This window comes from Triturus cristatus, chromosome 10, assembly GCF_964204655.1.
Source record: "Triturus cristatus chromosome 10, aTriCri1.1, whole genome shotgun sequence".
Taxonomy (NCBI): Eukaryota; Metazoa; Chordata; class Amphibia; order Caudata; family Salamandridae; genus Triturus; species Triturus cristatus.
The window spans coordinates 182,355,408-182,379,557 of NC_140593.1; positions in this window are offsets into that span (position 1 = coordinate 182,355,408).

The window sequence follows — 24,150 nt, forward strand, 5'->3', positions numbered from 1 at the left end:
CCCAGCGTCTCCGCAGGTGGGGACCCCCCTCTCGCACAGGGGCCTCTGCATACAGGGGGTCCCGGTCAACCACCGTAGCGCCTTCACCTGTGTTCCGGTGTATTTACCCTCCGGGGGGGCTGCTTGAACCGTAATGGTGAATTGCCGGGAGGTTTCGGATGACAGCGATCTCCCGGCCCTGACTCCAGGACCCCCCGCGGCTGCGGGAGCGTTCAGTGTCCGTTGTGCGCCGCCATTTTGTGAGCGCGCCCGCAACCCTGTCAGAGCCCCCTCATCCTCGAGGGCATCGGTTCTGCTGCCAGCACGGGTCCACCAGGTGCTCCTCACTTGGGCCACGGCTGTTGTGGCACTTGGAGCAAGTTTTTGCGGGGTTTGGGCGTATTATTATGGCGACATTGCGGGCTGCCGAGCAGAGCGCTATGGAAGTGCTGCCGCCATCTTAGCAGGCTCGGCCACGCCCCCCCTACTTCATTTTTCTAATTGATATAAACATATAATTTTAAATTATTTTTCAAATACATTTGTTTTATAATCTTACAAAATATTCTTGTATTAAATTTATTACACTAGTATTAAATTCCTTCTCCACCCAAAATCCCTATTTTCCTAGCATCCCGTCCAACTGGTTTTTTAATTGTACTTTTAAATTTAATTACAATTGTTTACTTACATCATTCTGTTATGTTTCATATAGGTACCCTAATATAGGCCCGGGTAATATCATACACCATAACCTCCATTATCCCCCTCATACTACACAGTAACAAGCCTTTAGGATTGAACCTTTACCTAGTTCCAGTCTTGGGTGCAGAAGGAGGGTTTCTCCTGAACAATAGAGTTCTATAACTTCATCAATAGACTCACACAGTATGAATGAATATTCATAAGGGTTCTTGGAAACCAGGCAGGGGCTACACCACCTACCCCACCATATCTACGTACAAGGTTCATCCCATACATCATCCTCAAATCCAACAATGGCTAATACATGAGACAAGGGACAAAGGAGCCCTAGATACTTTCTGCATAACTAAAGCACATCTTGCTAGAATTAGGCAGAGGGAACCGAGACTTCCAGGCCGACACACTGACCAGAGACGCTGAGTCTCCTGCATGCAGATGCTCCAGCTGACAGTGGTCTGAACATCCCTAGCGGGGTGTCCAACTCGAGACCAGACCGGGCTCCTACATTCTAACACTTCAGGTAATGGGGTTCAACTAAATCCAAGAAGGATTCTTGTCTTCACACCTACTCATATGCTAGGTACACTTAGGTACATCTAGATAGGCGTCGTAGGAGTACGCGCACTTTTATCCTGCATTTTATATATATTAACCCCTTCAGTGCCCGCCCCTTTCCCCGCCCTGTGCCGGCCGTTGTATTAGCGGGCGGGGTCTATGACGAGCTGGACTCGTCATGGGCACAGCGCCACCGCGGCCCATGACGAGTCCAGCTCGTCATGGGCACTGAAGGGGTTAAAAATTCATGTATTTATTCATGCTTATTGCAAGATGGTAGAACTGTACTATCCTTTCATATTCACTGTACTGCTAATCATATATCGCTGCTACTGTCTAATGGTTGTTGCAGCTCATATATTTTACACCAGAATAACAACTGCTCAATAAATCCTTATTGAAACCCCCAGACGGTTTATTTGGTGTATCTCTGAGACAAACTAAGGGGTCTATTAGTATGGTGGGAGGAGGCACCACCGCGGTGCCGGCGGTGGCGGAAAATGCTTCTTTCCGCATGCCAGCAGCGGTCCTCATGCCCGCATATTAGTATGGCCAAACATAGCCCATTTCCCATTCGTCACAGAGCGACGCGAACTGCCATCAAAGTGTGCCTGCCACCGCAGCGGTGGGAGGCAATGGAGACTCACCGCCGTGCGGAATGACGTCCCGACTGGTAATGGAATGTTGGTGTGACTGTGATGAATGGAATGCCTGGGTACCTGTGTGGATGAGTGGTGACAGTTGGAGATGGGCTGAGCAGCTACGTAGGCTGTTCCTGGTGGGGCTGGTACATGGCTAATACATGACTAGAGCTGGCTGGACTATGATTGATACTACCCTGACATGGAACCAATAAAGAATACTTGAGCATATACAACATGGCTACCAGTGTCTCTATGTGCAGGGTACAACATTATTTTGGCGGTGAGCAGACCTGGACTCAAGCGTCTTCAAGGATCTAACAGAAACAAGGAGAAACCAAAGAATACAGAAACCAAGAGACCAAAAGAAACTTGAGAACCTTGACAGAAGAAATTAACCGTAAAAAAGTAAAGAGTGTCTTGGTTGGAGCAACAGGCAAGCCAGCCCCACCAGTGTCCATGTCATCGGACGGCCTCTATCACCGTTTTTGTCCACACTGAACTTGCTTCATGGATTTGACTACAGGTATGGTCTGTATGTTAGGGTATGTCTGGACTAAGTTTCACCCTACTATATCCTTTTGTATGTGCCGCATGGATGTTTCTATGGCGTAAAGGAATTGTGGCTGCTCTGATGTGAGTTATGGACTAACTCAGTGAAGGTAATTCACAGATGCCACACAGGAGCGGTGTGGTTCTGCAAAGATTGGTGTTTTGTTGGCACATAGAAAGTACAAGCATCGTCTTTGAACGCTGTAGAAGTAATGTGCCTGGGAATCGATTTACTTCTATGAAATACTAAACAGACCCTCTTCAATTCCACAACCAAATGGATTTACACGTGTGGTGTTTGTGCTGTGCTAGTTCCACATCTATGTGCTTGGCGCATGAGGAATATATTGGTCTGCATTTCGTGACTCACGATGGTAGTTCCTGTCAACTGTGCACCTGCTGCGCACATCTGCTTAATTTTATGGTGAGACACTGCACTCCTAGATGCTCAATTAAGTACTGTTTTTACACGATGCAAGTGGGAGTCCCTAAACATATGACGTGTCTCTTCTATGTGCTGTGCTGCTGGATACTGAAGTAAATGCCCACATGCTTATTGTGAACTTGTGAGGTGAGACATTGATTTTACTAGCTACACTTTATTTGCTTGTTCAACTGCATTTGAGTAGTTTGAAAGTGAAGGCGCGCGCCATTTCCAGCTTGCGCACAGCCCTACCTGCTCCCTCGGTCTTCATGGATCCTCTTGACACTGCCTCCAGTTGCCGCAAGCACAGACATGCCGGGAGCCATCCGACGGAACGTCTGCAACGTGCCGCCATCTTGCGATTGGCAGAACTTTCTAGGTACCTTCGATTGGCCAACCACGTGAGGTTTATACGCGTACTAAGCATCTTTCTTTTCACAATGTGGCCAACGTTATCAGTGCATCATGGTAGTGTGAGAGCAAGCAGCAATTACATATTGGAATACTTTAGTCATCGAGTTATTTTTACAAGGTACATTCATTTTTTTATTCTTTCGGCGCTCTTACTGGTTGTGCCTGCGCCCAGCTTTGGTTGTGTCTTGCCTTGTCACGCTGTATGAAGAGCTTAGGAATGTTCTCTTGTTATGTCCATTTCGTTTCTCTCTGGAGCAAATCAACTGTGTTGTGTATTATGGAGAACATGCACCTCTCAAGGATTAAGGGTATCATTTGTTACACTATGTTTTTTTTTTTGTTAAGATCAACTTTGGTGCACACAAGACTTTGGTTTATCTTTCTAAGCTACGGGTACTGCGGTGCCCTGTGACTCTTCATGCCACGTATTGGACCCATAAATTTGTCATTGCTCAGGGGCTTATATATAATGCTACGTGGGAGAGTATTGAATGGTGTTTAAGTATGCTTTTACAGTGTCTCTACATTTCGTTTTGGATCGTTAACATGTTTCAGCTGACGTGCACTATACATGTGGTTATTATTGTCTATTTTGAAAAGCCTTTTGTCTGCAGATATTTCGTGTTTGACCTCAATTATAGGTGTTGTTGACTCCAGTTTAGCATTTCAGGTGGTGTTGTTGTGTTTTCCTTACTCAGGAATAGTACTGACCTACTACAACTCGGGTGAGAAATCGCTCACCGGTGTGCTGCACAGTTTGTTAATGTTCTATATTTATCAGAACTGTATGTTTATTTTATTTTCAACAGTTTAGTATGTTGTGATGCCACAGTTTTGTTTGCTCAAAGGATGGGTCGTCCATTTGTTATAGTGGGTAGTCATCACAGTGTTCTCTTAAGGGAGGGATGGGTTTGGGTAACAGTTCCTTCACTATTTATTCCCTTTTGTCAGGGATTGGGTTGGGTTTGAGTCCCAGTTAGTGACCTCTACAGGAGGTTTGGGCCATGGGTTTTGTTCCCATATACAATTGTTATTGAGGTTAACCCTTACACAGGGTTAGGATATGAGTTTAGACCCCATTCACATGTTGCGCGCAGTACTAAGGTACAACCCTACATAGGGTGTGTGTTATGAGTACTAGCCCCTCACACAGGTTCATGGGTCATTGTCCCATATCTTGTTAGTTCCCTTGCAATTGGGATTGGTGTTGCGGGGTTGTTTTACCTTTTGCATTACAGTATATATTTCACAGCTTGTTTCGAAATATTACTATTTGCACTTGATTTTCTACAAGTTTATGCTTCATAATATTTTGATAATTTGTCATGGGGGAGGATGGGGGATATTGATGCACATATATTTTGATGTCGTATTTTGCCCATCTTTTCTTGATTTGTATTGTTCACTCTCTTGTGATGTTTTGCTTTGAGTTTCATTCCTGAGTTCCGAACATTACTGTTTTCTTGTGTATAGTTCTCTCCTTTAGAATTGTAATTTTTGTTTCTATTTAAAGGACAGGGATAATGTTATATCCTAAGTATTGCATTTATATGTAATCAGCCTAGGTCCTCCTAGCTGCTCAGCCAAAGTGAGAGATGGTAACGGAATGTTGGTGTGACTTTGATGAATGGAATGCCTGGGTGCCTGTGTGGATGAGTGGTGACAGTTAGAGATGGGCTGAGCAGCTAGGTAGGCTGCTCCTGGTGGGGCTGGTACATGGCTAGTACCTGACTAGAGCTGGGTGGACTGTGATTGATACTACCCTGACATGGAACCAATAAAGAAGACTTGAAATATACAACATGGCTACCAGTGTCTCTATGTGCAGGGTGCAACAATATGTCATCTGCAAGAGACAACACAGTCCAAACACTGCACACAGCCACATCAAACACACAACAGATGCACATGTCAATAAATCACATTGCAAATACAGCAGGACATAAGGGGATGCACACCAGGCAAGGACAAGGCAACATATACCCACAGCACTGCATGCACACCAAACAGTGTGTGCACACCAAACATACCAGTCCTACACAGATATGAGTGACACGCCATGAACACCCACAACAACAATCAAAACAGCACACTGACAACATCACACTCAGGAAGTGAAGCAGTACCTCAGCAAACACACATACACCTAACCCAACACCCACAGATGCACGAGTCTGGGACACCAAAGTGGAAACAACTTGACCAGAGGACTGGGCAGCACAAACAGTTGAACTGCATATGAGCAACCATGACTGCTAAGCAGTACAAGAAAATCACATATACCAATTCGGAAAATGTCCTGAGTGGCACATTGCTCCTGAGCAAAGATCTGCACCACAAAGCACAGTGTTACAAATGAAGTGATGGGGAGGCACACACACAGGCAACCCAAGGGGACAGCTGACATGAAAGTGAAGTGGTGTGTATATCAGCAGTGGACATGGCAGGAGTGTACCATACATAAATAGATGGAGTGCAGACTCACAATGGGTAGACATCTAAAGCACAGATAGGGGATGGTATGACACCACATGCCATACTGGAGGCAATAAAACCCCATGTGACAGCAATGCATAAGAAAACACACCCACAATGTCAGTGTGGCTGAGCAGGTCTGCACAGTCACCACAAACAGTATCAAGACACATGGCTTATCAACAAAACACAACACTGACTTGCCAGTCACACATCCTGCATACTCACAATTGCCAAAAAGGACACACCAACACACTGCATAGTGCACAACATACACCACACATATGTGTACACAATCACAATCACAGGGCTGAACAATTACACAAACAGGCACTCTACTCCTGGGTGACACATGTGTGTAGTTGACATTGCAGGGGCACACACACATCAACGATGACAGTCATTGTTGCTGTTATGTCAGTCAAAATGTAAGATATTGTACATATCTCATGGTGTATTGCATTGACATGTGTCCACTTTCATCTCAACTAGGAGGAGACCAAATCTGCATCGTCCCTTCACAGTTCTGGCAGACATGGAGAATGAGGAGATCATCCGGAAATTCTGTCTGGATAGAGCCACCCTACAAAACCTATTTGCTATGTTGGAGCCCCACCTGCAGCCTCGAAGAACATATCCAACAGCTTTCACCCCAACGTCTAAGGTGCATTTTCTTACCACTGGATCATTCCAGCACACGGTGTCCAGCGCAGGTGGGATGTTGCAACCTATGTTCAGCAAGGTGCTGCGTGATGTCCTGTCCGCTATGATGATCTACAAGGACTGATATATCCATTTCCCCAGGGGGCCTGAATTGGGGGCTGTGAAGGGAAATGTTTATGCCCTTGGACACATCCCCCATGTTGTTGGCGCCATTGATTGCACCCATGATGGGCTTGTTCCACCACAGGCACGTGAGCACATCTACAGGAATCGTAAACATTTCCACTCCATAAATGTGCAAGCGGTGTGCCAGGCGGATATGATCATCTCACATGTGTGTGCCAAATTTCCAGGCTTGGCCTATGACTCATACATCATGAGTAACAGCATTGTACCACAGCTGATGGCTACTCTGCTTCCTGAGCATGCATGGATTGTGGGTGAGTATGCATAATCAAATATCGTGCTGTGTGTGTGACATGCTGTCCTCTGCCACAGTAACATTACAAGGTTTATCTGTGATTCTCGCACCTAGGTGACTCTGCATATCCCAACCGTCCTTGGTTGGTGAGCCCACTGCGGAATGCCAGGACACCAACTGATGTCCGCTACAATGATGCACATGGGAGGACACGTCGTGAGGTGGAGCGTACTTTTGGTCTCCTGAAGTCACGATTTCGCTGCCTGGACAAGGCCGGAGGTGCATTGATGTACTCACCCAGGAAGGTGTGTCAGATTGTAGTGGTATGCTGCATGCTCCACAAGCTAGCCATTTGCAAAGAGATCCCCATGAGCCTGGATGATGATGAGCAGCCAAGGCCCCCGCCCGCAAACCAACCTGTGTCCAGTGATGAGGACAGCGGAGAGGAGGAAGGTGTTGACCTGCGTCAACAGCTCATCAACCGCTACTTCACTTGAAGGTGAGTGACAATGTACAACGGACCCATTGTCTGATGATGTTGCTGTTGTTGTGAAGGTGTATGTGAGCTTTGTGACTGCAGCCGGTTGTTGACTCAGTGATGGCTGACAATGTTTGTGGAACAGGGTAGTTTGGAACATCTACAGGATGTGTATGTTGGCACTTGTTACTCATTTTGATGTGTGCATGTTGGATTAGCTTGATGGGAAAAGTAGAGTGATGTCTGTGATGCCACACCCAGACTAGTTAATGTTGGTCTGTTGTGTTTTCCTAGGTCCCTTCAGCCTCTCCTTACCTACATACATTCCATACTCCTGGTACATTGTAATTATGGTGAAGACTGTACATCCTGGAATAAAGACGGAGCTGAAACAACAACATGTGTGTAAGGAGTATTTATTTACAATGGTAACATATGAGGTGGGTGAACATTTACATTGAGGTGATTAGTGAAGCAGTGAGTTGACAGTTATGGTAAATGAGAGAATCGAGTAGTCACCACATTGATATGGTGACCCAGTCCAATAGACAGATGCCATTTACAAGGCAGTGTGGGGAAGGACAGTTCAAAAAGTCAATGCAGTAGTGAAGAGTGTTGCCATCATGGCTGGCTCTGTGTCTGACGTTTGTCAGGTGCTTTGCCAGGGGATACCCCCAGGGATTTATTGGGAGGGCCACTTCGTCGCTTGGCAGGGGGGGCTCTGCTGTAGGGTCAGTGGGGTCTGAGGACTCACCCCTCTTTGAGGCCACAGGGGAGGATGTTGAACTGTCATCCTGCAGCCCAGCAGGGGGAGGTGGAGGTGTTGTTTGTGGCGCAGGCCTGTCCCTCAGTACCGCCACTAGCTGGCCCAAGAGGTCCACAATTTGGCCCATGCGGGTGTCCATGGACCTCATCAGCGGGAGGAGCTCGAGGGAATCTTCTTCTGACCGGCCCGTTCATCCCTGGGCCTGTTCATATGCCCCAAGGACTCTGTTTATGTTGTTCAGGGCTTCAGTCCCAGGCTCTGGTTGACTGTGACTGACCCTGCCCCTCCCACCTGCCCTGCTGCCATGGACCTGTTGCCTCACCAATATAGGCACCCGCATCCTCTCCCTGCCCTCCTCAGTTGGTGGTGTGGAGTGATCATCCTCTGGGGCAGGGATAGTGTTGCAGGCAGCACTGGTTGTGGTTGTGTTAGCTGTGTATTATTCACAGTTTGTACACCACACAGTTGACTAATCATCACATTGTTTGTAGGAACACTAGTGTGCCTCCTGAGATGATGTTGAGGTACATGCATTACTTGTCCATGATGTGAGGTGTCAAAACATACCATGCACCACGTGCATGTTTTTTGATTACAGGGACATGTTGCCATCTAGGGACTAGCGCAACAAAGTTTTTCTGTGACGCCTCTTTGTTGATTACTCTGCCCTGGCAGACGTTACATCTGAGCATGAACTGGCCATTGTCATCTCACGTGCAAATCTGAATTTGTACCACCAAGCATGCTTTCTTTGTTTTCATATGGTCCTTGCTGCTCTGGTCACATGGCACTTACAGATGGCATTCAGTGCTGTGCCTGATTGTGCACAGACTTTCTTCTACATGCGAATTGGTGTGTCACACTTTGGTTGTTGTGACAGTTACATTTGCTTAGCTGTCTGCACACTGTGAGTGGCAATGGGATCAGTGTATATTTTTGTGTGATGAGAGGGCTGGTGTTGTCATATGGTACCATGATTTTTTAGAGGAATGGCTAGGTGCATGTACAGTCTACTTACCTGTTCTGTATTCACATTTGGGTTGGATTTGTGACACATCTGTGTGTGTTTATGTGGTGGAGACCTCCATCCTGCTCAGGGGTGGGACAAGAGGGCATAATATGTCTACCTACCTGTTAGTTTGAAGTGGACAGTGCAATGACTGACACATGCATCTGGGTGGGAGGGAGTTCTCCATCTTGATGAACTGGGGAACAAGGGGGCATGGTGGGAGTAGTACTGCAGTCTTAACCACCCACATACACCCCTCCCTGTTAAGATGGCTACCTACCTGTACGTTTGATGTGAGCAAACCCCCCTCCCTGTTAAGATGGCTACCTGCCTGTTAGTTTGATGAGAGCAATGCAATGTCTGCCACATGCTTCTGGGTGGGAGGAGTGCTCTATCCTGCTCAGGTGTGTGACAGGGGACCTGGTGGAAGTTGCAATGCAGGCTCCCTCGCCACAAACCCCCCTCCCTGTGAAGATGGCTACCTACCTGTAAGTTTGGTTGGTGAAATACAATGGCTGCCACATGCTTCTGGATGGGGTGGAGTGCTACATCAATGGGGCCTGGTGAGAGACGGAGTGCTGCCCCCCACAAACTCCCCTCCCTGTTAAGATGGCTACCTACCTGTTAGTTTGATGAGAGCGATGCAATGTCTGCCACATGCTTCAGGGGGGGAGTGCTCCATCCTGCTCAGGTGTGTAACAGGGGGCCTGGTGGGAGTTGTAGTACAGTATTCCCACCCACATACACCCTTTCCTGTTAATATGGCTACCTACCTGTAAGTTTGATGTGAGCAAACCCCCCTCCCTGTTAAGATGGCTTCCTACCTGTTGGTTTGATGAGAGCAATTCAATGTCTGCCACATGATTCTGGGTGGGGGGTGCTCCATCCTGCTGAGCTTTGGGACAAGGGTGCCTGTTGGGAGTTGTGGTGCAGGCCTCCCACCCCCAAACACCCCTTCCTGTTAGGATGGCTACCTACCTGTAAGTTTGGTTGTTGTAATACAATGGCTGACACATGCTCCTGGGTGGGGGTGAGTGCTCCATCCTGGTCAGGTTTGTGACAGAGGACCTGGTGGAAGTTGGAGTGCAGGCTTCCTCAACACAAACCCCCCTCCCTGTGAAGATGGCTACCTACCTGTATGTTTGGTTGGTGAAATACAATGGCTGCCACATGCTTCTGGGTGTGGTGGAGCACTCCATCTTGCTGAGCGGTGGGGCAAGTGGGCCTGGTGGGATTTGGAGTGCTACCCTCCCAACAAACACCCCTCCCTGTTAAGATGGCTACCTATCTGTAAGTTTGATGTGAGCAGACCCCCCTCCTTGGTAAGATGCCTACCTACCTGTTAGTTTGATGAGAGCAATGTAATGTCTGCCACATGCTTCTGGGGGAAGAGTGCTCCATCCTGCTCAGGGGTGGGGCAGGGGGCCTGGTGGGAGTTGTTGTGCAGTCATCCCACCCCCAAACAGGCCTCCCAGGGAAGATGGCTACCAATCTGTTAGGTGAGTGTGAACCATTCAATGGCTGGCAAATGTTTGTGGGTGGGGGAGTGCTCCATTCTGCTCAGGTGTGGAATAGGGGGGCTGGTGTGAGTAGTTGTGTAGTCATCTCACCCCCCAAACAGCCCTCCCTGTGAAGATGTCTACCTACCTGTTAGTTTGTTTGTAGTGAGACAATGTCTTCCAAATGCTTCTGGGTGTGGAGTGCTCCATCCTGCTCAGGGGTGGGCCAGGGGCATTGTGGGAGTTGTTGTGCAGTCATCCCACCCCCAAACAGCCCTCCCAGGGAAGATGGATACCTATTTGTTAGGTGAGTGTGAACCATTCAATGGCTGGCAAATGCTTGTGGGTGGAAGGAGTGCTCCATCCTGCTCAGGTGTGGAACAGGGGGGCTGGTGTGAGTAGTCATGCAGTCATCCCACCCCCAAACAGCCCTCCCAGGGAAGATGTCTAACTACCTGTTAGTTTGTTTATAGTGAGACACTGGCTCCCAAATACTTTTGGGTGTGGAGTGCTCCATCCTGCTTAGGGGTGGGACAGGGGGCATGGTGGGAGTTGTGGTGCTGTTTGCCTGTACACATACAACCCTGTAAATGTTGGCTAACTTTTGGGGTGATTCAGATGGAGTGAATGTTACATCTTTCAGACTTGTGATGGATATTGTGGCGCATATGGATATACTTGGGCCTCTGAGATGTAGCTTTGTAGTTGTGCCGGACAGTACATTGCTGTGTAATGGTCTATATTTGTTTGTACTTACCAGCCTGCACTACTCTGGCTATTCCTGTGAGATTCTCTGGATGCAGTATGGCAAACACCTTCTCCTCCCATGCAGTGAATGATCTTGGTGGAAAGGGAGGGCCACCGCCAGTCCTCTGAGCTAGCTCACGGTTCTTGCTCCTCTTCTTTTTGACAACCCTTTTCAAGTCATGCCACCGCTTCATGATTTCATTTTTTGAGCGTGGGGTGGTCCCTACTGCATTGACCTTATCGACTATCCTTGCCCACATTTGATTTCTTGGGGCTAATGGTGTCTGTTGGACTAGGTTACCAAACAGTTGTGGTTCTACTCTGATTATCTCATCTACCATGACTGTCAACTCACTCTCTGTCAATTTTGGTATTTTCAGTGGTTCCATGGTGTGTGATGTGCTAAGGGGTTAGAGGTGCAGGTGTGTAAGTAGTGAGGGTGGGGGCAATGTGTATGGTGTGTGATGTGCAGAGGAGTTAGAGGTACAGGTGTGGATGTAGTGGTGGTGCTGTGTGTGGTGTGAGTAGTGATGGTGTGCAGATTTGCCTCTCCTTTGTGCTCTGATGTTGGGCCCTTCAGTTGTGGAAAGGATTGTGGTCAGGGAAGGGGCTGGTTTTATACTCAGCTATGTGGGTGTGTCCCAATGGGGTTTTGCTGTCAGGTGTGTTGTGTGAGTTGTCCTGGGATTCGGATTTTTGTAGTTGTATTGTGGTTGTATCATTGGGGTGTGTTATGTGCTTTTGGGTGCATGGCTAGTTTGCTGTGTGCACTATGTGGCCTTGTTGTGAGTTTTTTCTAGCAACCGCCATATTTGTCACAGAGCGTCCACAGCGGTGGCGATGCTGCAGCTCTTCCGCCGGCTCTCCCATTCATCACTGTTAGGGACCGCGGCAGTCAGAAACAGCGGAACGTACCGCGGTCACATCGGGGATATCCTAATTTTCCATGCAGTGTTTCTGCTGTCCTGGCGGCGGTTTGGTTATTTTCCGCCGTGAATCCGACTGCCGCGGACGGGTTTTCGCCTTCTCTGCCCGCAACAGGCGTTTTTTTGGTGGTTCTTACCGGCGCGGCCATTTTTTTTTGCGGTAGATCTTAATTGGACCGCCGGTTTTGCCGCGATACCGGCGGGCGGTTGTTTTCCGCTACCATGGCGGTTGGGGTGGTTTTCTGATCGCCATCCTAATGGGCCCCTAAGTGACCACGAGTGACATTGTTTCTACGATCCTGAGGCATCAGGGTTGTAATGTTCTAAGGTTGCCAGAAACTATTTTCTCCCCAATAAGAGGAGACACTAGTGGCACTGTGAGCTAGGTAATGCAAACAGGCTAACATTTCTCGGTAGGGGTGCACGGAGCCTGTCTGCCACCAATCCCACAGTTTATGTTATCCAAACGTCCAGGTCCTGCATGGCTACTACATGAACTACAAGACAATTCTATTATACCTTTATTATACCTCTATTATTTAAATACAATAAATCACCACAACATTTTAAATCATACATATTTTTCCTCTATTTCTTATACAAATTATAATAAATTACTCCTAAAAATATATTTTTAATACTTTTACGCAAAATACTCCAGTAACATATTTACTACCTGAGTATTAAAAATAGCACAACCCAAACAACATTATACTTTTTAAAAGAAATACCTGAGTATTATTATTCATTTTAAAAACAGTAAAGTTAACTTTGAACAAACGTTTTAAAATGTTGACATTTAAAAAAAAAATCACAAAATATTACCTGAGTATTACAAATTAAAAAAGAGTATTCATTTTCAATTTTAAAAACATCAAATAAAACATAATAATAAATTAACTCAAAAATTACCTACCAATGCGTTGTAATGGCTTGCGTTGTAATGGCATTTTTTATTTTATATAGCACAAACTTGACCCGAATCGGGTATCAGAGCGCTTTACATAGCACCAGTGCATTACATGAGGACACTTTTTTTTTTAGGCATGGGGAGATTAAGATATTTGCCCAGAATCACAGGAAGTTCAGCGTCATTGCCGAGACTCGAAACCAGTTCCCCAGATTCGAGGTCGACCACCCTAGCCGTAAGGCCAACTCCTCTCCCAAACGGCATACGTAGTAAAGGCGCAAGCATTGTAATAGCATACTTTTGGACTTGGCCCTTTTTGGCTGAAGTTCCCTAAACTTTTTGCTTTCCCCCTAGACCTTTTTTCTGACATGGTGTTGCTAACTTAGATGCTTTGGGCACTTTGCCACTGCTGATCAGAGTCAAAGTGCAAGTGCTCCCTGTGTAAAGTGTAATGGTAATTGGTTGTCCATGATTGGTATGTTTGCCTTACTAGTAAAGTCCCTAGTAAAGTGCACTATGTGTGCCAGGGCTGGTAATGCAAATGCTAACAGTGGGCCTGCAGCACTAATTGTGCCACCCACACAAGTAGCCTTAAAGAGAGAACTCAGGCCTGCCTCTGCGGTGCCTGCACACAGTTTGTTAAACTGCCATGTTGTCCTGACAAGTGCACCCACTTGCCAGACCTTACCCTTTCTTTTATTTGCACATCACACACCCCTATGATAGGTCTAAGGTACCCCCCTGGGCAGGGTGCAGTGTATGGGAAAGGTAGGACATGTACTAAGGTGTGTACCATGTCCTAACAGTGAAATACTCTCCATTTCGTTTTTCACTGTTGAAAGGCCATCTTGCCCGTAGGACAGGATGGGGAAGGCTGTGTTAAATGTTTCCAGCCTATCTTCCCAAAGGCTTAAGATGGAGAGGTGAAGTTTAGTGTGGCTAAACTCACAATTCAATAACACATCCTTTTGTGAAGGTGTTTTTTGCATTGTGTGTTTAGAAACCACTATTTTAGAATTGGCTGGGTTTTTGTGCTCTAACATTTCTGTGTGTCTCTGCCTGGTTGTGGATTGACTGTCTGGATCTGAAAGTGATAGGATCTGAGGAATGTCTTGACCCAGGGGAGGAGGTGAAACAGCAACAGGCTGACCTACATCTGGAGTGTAGGGGGGAGGAGTAGCCCCTGGAGGTGAAGAGGCCTGGGCTGCAGCCATTAAACTATGGCTCCATCCCCTGCTGAGTGATTAAGGATCCAGTCCCCCACTATCAAAGGAAGAAGGTGTCACTGGCAGGGAGACACCCAGAACTGGTTTAGACAGGGGTCGGTGCCCCCCTGAACTCAAAGATTTCAAAGACATTTAGGGGTATACCTATGAGATCTGAAACCCCTGGACTTGGGAAAGGAACTGTTCAAGACTGAACAGGAATGGAACTACTTTGTGGTCAAGAGGAACCTCTGCCAAGGAAGAAAAAGCTGAATAGATTGAAGGAAAGGACTGACCCTTGCTGTGTGTTCTGGGGCTGGCCTGCAGTTTGCTGCTTTAACCAAGGAGAGGCTAAAGGGACTTTGCTGTGTGCTGTGTGCCCCTGCTTGAAAGGACTTTGCTGTGCTGTGTCCTGAAGTAACTTAACCCCAAGGGCTCGAGGAGAGCTGGCTGCCTGTTGTGGAAACTCAGGAACACAAAAGTTTCCAGAAGTGTCTCAGCGGTGCTGTGTGCATGTGCTTTGTGCAGCCTGAGACCTTCGCAAGAAGTGCCATGTGATCGTGGGCACCTGGAGTCCAAGCGAGTCTCAGCGATACTGTGTGCATGTGCTTTTTGCAGCCTTTGCCCTTCATGAGGATTGTCCTGTGATCGTGTGCACACGGAGTCTGAGTGAATCTCAGCGACACTGTGTGCGTGTGCTTCATGCAGCCTGAGACCTTCGTGAGGATGGCCCTGTGACCGTGCACACCAGAAGTTCAAGTGTGTCTCAATGACACTGTGTGCATGTGCTTTTTGCAGCCTGAGACCCTCGTAAGTATTGCCCTTTGATTGTGGGCACCAGAGGTTCAAGAGTGTCTTAGCGACACTGTGTGCGTGTGCTTTCTGCAGCTTGAGACTCTAGTAAGAATTGCCCTGTGATCGTGGGTGCCAGAAGACCAAGTGAGTCTCAGCGACGCTGTGTGCGTGTGCTTTGTCCAGCCTGAGACCTTCGTGGGGATTGCCCTGTGATCGTGTGCCACCCGGAACTCAAGTGAGTGTAAGCGACAATGTGTGCCTGTGCTTCTTGCAGCCTGAGACCTTCGTGAGGATTGCCCTGTGACCGTGCACACCCGAAGCTCAAGGGAGTCTCAGCGACACTGTGTGCGTGTGCCCTGTTGCAGCTTGAGATCTTCGTTATCGCCTTCGGCCCAGAAGCAACCAAGTCGCATCAGAGGCTTAAGTCACGAGAGGTGGGGAGGAGAGGGAGGTTTCACCCCCAGGTAACATGTGTCGCCGCCTGGGGCGGGGTGCGGGCTCGTAGAGAGACGCACTCGGCCTCTCCCCTTCTTGCAGCGCGAGCCTCTGTTCCAACTCGTATTGCGGCCTGTATGTGCCAAGGAGTGGCAGTACCGGGGCCGGAGTGTGGAGCTGCACTGTGGTTTACACCAGTCCTGTGTTGGGGGCATATGCTGGCAGAAACTGACCGCGAGTCAGTAAGAGGGGCAGAGAGACTGTCTAAAGCACCGTGATCGGTGCTGGAGTTTATTACGCATTGCATTAATTCTGCATTACGAACTACCTGATTGTTGTATTACGCATTGAATCAGTTTGCAGAATGAACTACCTGATTATTGCATTACGCCTTGCATTATTTCTGCATACCGAACTGCCTGATTGTTGTATTACGCATTGCATTAGTTTGCAGAACGAACTAAATGATTGTTGCATAAGGCATTTCATTATTTCTGCATAACAAACTGCCTGATTGTTGTACTACGCATTGCATTAGTTTGCAGAACGAACTACCTGATTGTTGCATTACGGATTGCATTATTTCTGCATAACGAAGTGCCTGATTGTTGCACTATGCATTGCGTTATTTTGGCATTACGAATTGCTTGATCGTTGCATAACGAACTGCATTATTTTTACATTGCAAAGTGCCTGATTCTTGCATTACAAACTGCATATGTTATGTTATGACAATTTATTAAGCGCGCTACTACCCGAAGGTGCATAGCATTGCATTAGGACTGCATTGGATCATTTAGAATTGCTCATTAATTCTGCCAGAGCCTACAAGGGCAGGCTGGCCTAATAACCGGCCAGGAGAAATATCACAGATAGGCATATGTTGGAGTTTTATCGTGTGGTCTCACCGTATATCTTTTTATATAAACTTATACTTGTTTCTATTTGAAACTCGTGTGGAGTCCTTTTGTGGTGTTACCATTGGGTCACTGGGAGCGTGGTTGCAAGTAATGTACACATTTGCCTTGAAGATAAGCCTGGCTGCTCGTGCCCAGCTACCGAGGGGGTGAGTGGGGGCTATCTGAGAAGGTGTCCTTCCTTTCCCTGACGTTGAAGCGAGGATCCCTACTTGGCCTAAGGTACCTACCTCAGCCAACTAGGGAATCCCGGTTCTAACACATGCGATGTAATGGTGCCTGCGTTGTAAAGGTTGGTTTTTGTTTTAAATACTCCTCTGTACCCCTCAAGTCCTTGTGGCAGGAATTGCTGACCTTGCTGCTATTCATCACAATTGCAAATCCACGCCGCTGGTTCAATAGTTTTCACTGCTTATTTCGGTGGCAGCAGTCTGCAACTCCTGCCACGAAGGAAGGGGCATAGTATTCCACTACTACCAGGTGTGTCAGTGGTGGCTTACTCTTAGCTCCAAATGCCGTGCTTTTCTTTATCTATGCGAGGAGTATAAAGATGTCAGCTGTAGGGCTCTGTTTATCCCACTCCCAGCTGCCCAGCTTGCGGTACACTCATCATGCACCAACAGACTGCAAGGGATATGCATGCATGCTCACACTGCACCCTGGCCTCTGATTCTGTTTGTTTATGTTCGGAGCTTGAGTAACTTACTTTACAGGCTGCATTAACTTAACGCTGGTGACTTCAGATGATCCATACTATGGGGCCGATTAGGATGGTGGAAGGCCCACCACCGCCAGCCCGGCGGTGGCGGTCGTTCCGCCATCACACAGCGAATTACCCACCACCCAATGTTAAATGCCCTGGATGCGCCTGCCAGTATGGCGGGCACATCCCAATTGCAGTGGTGGGACCGCCGCAAAGCTGGCGGGTGGTCTCAAACACTGCAACGATGGCGGGCAGAATCAGGTCCGCTCGCCATCGTAATGAGCCCCTATGTCACATATTGTCTTTCCAGCTACAAGCAGCAACTGTATCCTGTCATCTTGTGATCTTCACAACCTTTTGTGTTAATCCTCTTCTCAACCACCCTGACAACCAGCTCGTCCATGGATCAAAACTGTACAGTGTCTTCCTAGAATGCAGAAGGCCATGAATGCAAGTTAGTATCACTGTCTGTAATTTTTTGATTAAGTGTTTCCTACTCCTCACTGCATATTTTTGTTTTAAGTTCGCCAAATTGCCATATTCCGCATTTGTATTGTGAATGTTTCATGCTTCCACAATTCTGACCATGCTCTGAAAACTGTCGAAACATGCTTCCTCCATCTCCAGAGGTGTGGTGTTGTCATATCAAACTACTACTTTAAACTGTAAAACTCCACTCCTCGTGACTCCAACTCCATCCTACCCCTTTACATACAATTTATGGTCCAATAGTGAAATGTATTAAAAATTTGTGATTGCTGTGTTCCACTTAACACTCCATCTAGGGACCAGCAGTGGTATTGCAGATTGGTTTACTTCATCCACGAGGGACACCTAGTGGCAAAAGGCCTCCCTTGCAGCTTTCAGAAGGGACATCTATTAGCGCATTGGTACCATTGCAGCCTCTTTGAAGTGACAACTTAGTACGCTGAGCATGCTTTTTCTGCTCTAGTATTTTAAGCAATACTCCATCTGCAGTGCACCTCCCAATTGGTGGGTGTGTGCAGACATTATGGATAAAGTGCTGCATGGCTAAACACTTACAAGGTTCCAAAGGCAAACACATAGATAAAAGACATTATCATTTACAATTGCAATAGCTCCAACTCTCCCAAATGCAAGACTTATTACATTGCAAATGCTTGTTCCAAAGAGCCGCCGGTGTACAACAATGCTCACCAGTAATATGATTGATACAACTGTTTCCCAGTCACCCAACAGCCATCCAGAAGTTCAATTATGATCAGTGGCCCTTTCAAAAGAAGTCCATCCATTGACTTCCTTTGTATTACCAAACAAACTATGCAGATTACACTTCATTTTTCCATTTGACATCATTGAAATCAGTTTGGAAAAAGTGTGATAATTGGTATGTACCATTGAGCCGTTTTGAGTGGGGAGCTTCACAGTGTGATTTGTCTCACTAGCTCTCTCGTGCCATCTATCATACCAGCTCAAACCTGCCCCCTGTGGCCACATCAGGGGAAAATGTAGTGACAATACACTCGATTAAGTCAATGTGGTTCACTGAGGTGAGAGCAACTTTAAGCCAGTATACTTGGTTCTACACTTATTATATTTCTGTAAATTCAGGAAAATACTACAAATCGGTAATTCTATTACTGCACCTGGTAATTGTCATTTAAAATGTATCCTTAAATATTTGAAATAACTAGCAGAAACAGTGCTTTGGGGAGTTTTCAGCTTTTATTTGTGTAAGGTTAGTCCTAGGACATTGGTTCACCGTGTTGAAAAATTACTACCACATTTGTAACACAACAATACCACAACACCGTAAATAGCAAAAATAAATGCGGGTATCCCCTTAACGCCGAATTAACAATCCTTTTGCACAAATCTAACCTTCATTAAGGGATGGTCATAGAAGGACTGATGCTTGCCCTATCTGAAAATAAATATTCGACGAAAAGTTAAAGAATTACTCACACTAATCAAATCACTCCAGACGGTCTTAAAAGTTTCTACAGAGGACGCCTGCCAATCCAATATTACTAATGAAGCTTGTCATCGCTGACGATCGATAGCTGTAACCTTCTGGCATCCAAATCATCCGAAATATGATTTCCATGCTGCTTCCAGCATGCTTTCTGCTGAGGGACCAGCATATGAAGCCAAAAAGGAAGTGGTGACCAATTTCTAATACTTTTACAACCCAGAGAGACTCCTGAAGGAAGCAGAGGAACGGACTGTACAGGACAGACAACAAGGAAGATAAAAGTGCAAAATCAAGAATTTCTGGTAAAATGGTCCGAGGAAAAAGATTTGTCTCAATTATATATTTTTCCGTTGTATTGAAAGTTCTTACACGAAAAGAGCACTATTAAACATCTATCAATAACTACCAGCATCAATACGTGAATTTAAAAACACAACTAGCTCCATTACATTTATTAGAATTTGGTTAGTTTACTGTATGCGGCAAACATTTATACAAACTTTTATGCTGAATTGAATGCTACTGAGTGATAAAGTTGACCGTTATTGCATTCGCAGCATTTGATATATTAATTATTATAAAGTCAAAACAGAAATAATAATCGATAAGAATCAGGAACAACAGTCTGAGGTGTACTACCAAATAAAAATAATGCCTTTCAGGGAGACCACAAGAGCAAATGGTAAAAACCCACGGATGCACCTAAATTAGGAATGTTGCGAGAGAAGGTTGGGGGGTGGCAAAGGTTGAGATCTTTGTGTCGAGAAAGCCCGCCCTGCGTTTTCTGTCAATGCAAAGTTCCAATTGTCGTTCAGCTATTCTCACTGACAATGGCAGCTCTGCGGACGTTTGCCAACCTGCAGTTTCAACTAACACTTCAGCATCCTGCTGTCAATGTACCCCTCTCCGAATCCAGCCTGCAGCCTCATTTGCCAACAAGCTCATAGACAAGAGCTTCTTGCATGAAACAGGACTAAGTTGGAAGGTAAACATTTCACTGAAATGAATGTGGTCCCTGTATCTGACCTGTGCTCCATCTGGTTGGCCTTACATTTTGACTTTGTGCCCCTGTCCAGCACCAAAGTGTAACTGCAATTGGTGCTTTGGGCTTTTTCGCACTGTTTCTACTGAAAACATATTTCTGGTTTTACATATTGAATTTTTGGTTTGGTGTCATTTTATTGATTAAAATTTTCTAAATTGATTTGGGATTTTTCTTGTGTTGTGTTTTCACTTTGCTGCTGTTTGAGTGCTGAATAAATACTTTACATATTGGCTCTAAGTTAAACCTGCTTGCTGTTGCACCAATCTACCAGAGAAATAAGCACAGGTTTATTTAGTGACTTTTGTGGTTCACCCTGACAAAGATTGTGATTATTCTTTCTTTGAATCATTCTCACATCCTTCAACAAATAATCTAATTTCTTACAAGGTAAATGCCTGTTGACTGTAATAACCAAGAATATATGTTTTAATGAATTACAAAAATAGGAATGACATTAATGTAGTTTATGATCTTTTGTGGGGAATAAAATGCTTTTATAAATCCAAGAAATTCAACAAAGGTAGGATATTTTTATAATCGCCTCCAAATTACGCAAGCTTGTTTGTTAGATAACATGGTGTCAGGATAAGAGGGATGAAGACTTACCTGCCACACCCCCTGGGAATGCCTTGGCTGGGAGCCCAATATGGCGCCTCAAATCAACAATCTCACTGGCGCTGCATATTCTTCCGTGGGAAAAACATATTCATAAATATATTTTCTTGCACATAGATTAATTCTGACATAAGAGATATGGCTTTCTACCCATGCATTGATTCAATTACATTATAAACATTTTTTTCTTTCTTTCATAGTCCACATTCAGCTAATTCTCATTTAAACACCCTTCACCGTTCAGGATGAAAATCGAAACCCTAGTACTCTTACCAAGGTGCAAGTTGAGATCCCATGCATGTCGCCCTGTTACATGAATATGATGTGTTTATTTCTTCAATTTCAAAGTTTAAAGAAATGACAGAAAACTTCATACTATATTTGAGACTGTGGAAGCTGGGACTTTCATCATTGTCTGTGGAAAAAGAAAATATCTTTGCAGCACAGAGGGGGAGATTTACTAAGATTGTACGCTGGGTTTGCGCCACAAAAGTGACGCGAATCATCACAAAATCTTTTTTTTCTGATTTACTTTCCAGCGCTAAACTTATTTAGTGCCGGAAATGACATGAAAGTACCGCAAAGCAGCGCATAGCCATGGGTGGGGCATGGATGTTCCCATGCAACCAACCAACCAAGGTTTCTGATGCTAAACCCTATTTACTAAATAAAGTAGACAGGATTTATCATCAGAAAACTGCGCCCTTTTGAAGTAAGTGCAAGGAAGGAAAAATGCTTTTATTTCTCCTTCCTTTTCTGACTCTGTACGTGTGCTGCACTTAAGGGCACACATACCAGTGGCGGCTCCTCCCCTAAGGCGGAGGAGCGTCATCTCACTGCTCCTTGAGCAGTGCAAAAAATTAATAAAATGATAATAACAAGAAGTTATTATCATTTGATTTTTCTTTGCTTCAGCCTGGTTGGGTGGGGTGAGGCAGGGCTGGCTCGCCATAGAGGGAGCAGGAATGGTTTGCACACCATAACCCTCAAACCAAATGCAATGCTTATGAACCCTTTATGAGGCGTTAGAGCTGCTCCTAGAGCAGAAACAATGGCCTTACCTTTTGGCAGGAAAACTTGTATGGGATATATGTGGTTCCAGAATGCTCTGGGAGGGGAGTTGAAAAGAGTTCTTGGAAATGTATTAACCCGAAAGGGACCAAGATAAAGCCTGCACATTCATAATTAAATAATTAAATGTAAAGCATTTGTTTTCTGGGCTCTCTAAAGCCAGCTTGGCACCAGCCCAGTGGGAGGAAAAGCAGGTCTTAGAAACAGTTTGTTGCAGTTGACTGCTCACTTCCGTAAACAAAACTCCAGGCTGGCTCAGTAGTCGCCTCTACCATAGAATATTCACCTACCAATGTAGGGGACGAGGGAACCATAGGGCTGGTTGACAGGAACTTTGCTATCTCCTGCAGATGCTTTGTCTTTGTCAATGTGTAAAATAGGCCCTATGTGTCTCATTAGGTTAGTTTTGAATACAGTGAAGGAGGCTTAAATGCACTTATTATTGATAAATAATTCCAAATTCGTGGGGCAATGATGGAGAAGGCACATTTTGCTGGGAAATTGTTCTTGTATTTGTGAAGGTTAGGATATATATGTTCTCCAACTAAGGTCAGTTTATTTGCCAAGCATTTTGTGTTAGCCATTGGGATGCAGTGAATCCTGTATTTGCTTTTCTCCTCTATGGACAGTAAGTAGTGATCATAGGACTTCAATGATATAAGCAAATGGCCTTGTTCCATAAGCAAGCAATGCTGTGGATATAAGGATTGCTTTCAGTGGAACACATCATGTGTTAGGTAGGACTTTGTATAATACATTGCTTTATTTGATTCTAGTCAGGCCAGTGGCTTGGACATATACCCACAGGTCTGATCTTGGCAGGAAATGTCTGATATTATGTTCAGTTTTGAGATAGGATTGGCACTTCTTACTACTACCTTTTAGGGAGCATTGAGGTTCAGTTTAGAATCCAGCATGACTTTCAGGGGTTTTGCAGAGGAGATGGTTTTCAAAACGTTTAATATGAGGTTTTTAGTCTGTGAGAGGTACTTAACAGTTATGATTGTGATATACAATAGATAATTGGTTTCTGTTTGTTAAGCCTCAGTTTCATGTTTTCATGCAAGCTTGTACTTTCTGTATGCAGGCTATTAGATTCTTGCTTGAGCAATATGGTTTTGGGTATGGCTGGGTGTCATCTCCATATTGGTAGAATGAGACACATATTTCAACAGGTGCTTACCTAGTGGCTTAACGTAAAGGTTAAAATGATGGTGCCATATTGGAGCCCTGTTGCAAATGGAAAGGTAAGAGGGTGAGTCTTGAGGTTATTTGAGTTGGCCGTGGATGGAGGAATGAAATCATTGACCTAAATGTTTTTTCAATACCTTCTAGAATGCTTCAAACCAAAGCGTATCATGTTGTCAAGATGTTACTGGATGCTAAAACCAGCAATCCTTCATAATTGTTGGGTGGGAGTTGCTTTTTTTCTTGAGTGGGGTAAAATGTGGTTAATGAGACCTTTGCACATGGATTTACCAGGCTTGTGGGAGGTAGTGGTGAAATATTTTTTCAGGATGTTGAGTAGTTCTTTAGGGCAATGTCTGACCAAATAAAGTTTTCGCCTGAGGAACTTGTGTATAGCAAATTACTAACTAATATGCCCTGGATGATACATTGCATGGTAAAAACTCAGGTGATCAAATTTGCCACAGTTTTTTTAAGACCATTGGAAACACCTGATAGATCTTCTTGGCTACCATTGACACCAAAAGTTTGTTTTTAACAGAGTATGGTAATTGCAACATGTGTAAAGTTGCCCAGGATTTTTCTTCCCAATTTCAATAAAATTGTAATACAATTTATATGCTCAATGATTTCTATACAATATATATTGTTTATATATTGATTTGCTACTTTAGCAAGATTTATGTGTTTAAGTATGCACCCCCTAAAAGAACATATACAGGAACAATAGAGGGTAAATATTATCATGAAGAAATCTAACCAATAGCCGAACATTACAATGCAATGCATAGGTATGTAGATAACATTCTTATTCATGGGCATTCTGTGGTCAAGCCACATATTAGAGGAGGTGAAAGATCTCAATGTTAATGCAAGATGTAAGCCAAATGGACAATTAAACTGCCATTCATGGACATGGGCATTAGGTATGATAAAGAACTACATTATTTTAATTCACTATCATCAATATACAAAAAAGTTGAATTTACGTGTTTGAATCAAGATTTCAAAATGTACTGCTTTAGTGAAACCACCTGCCATTAGATTGTTGACAA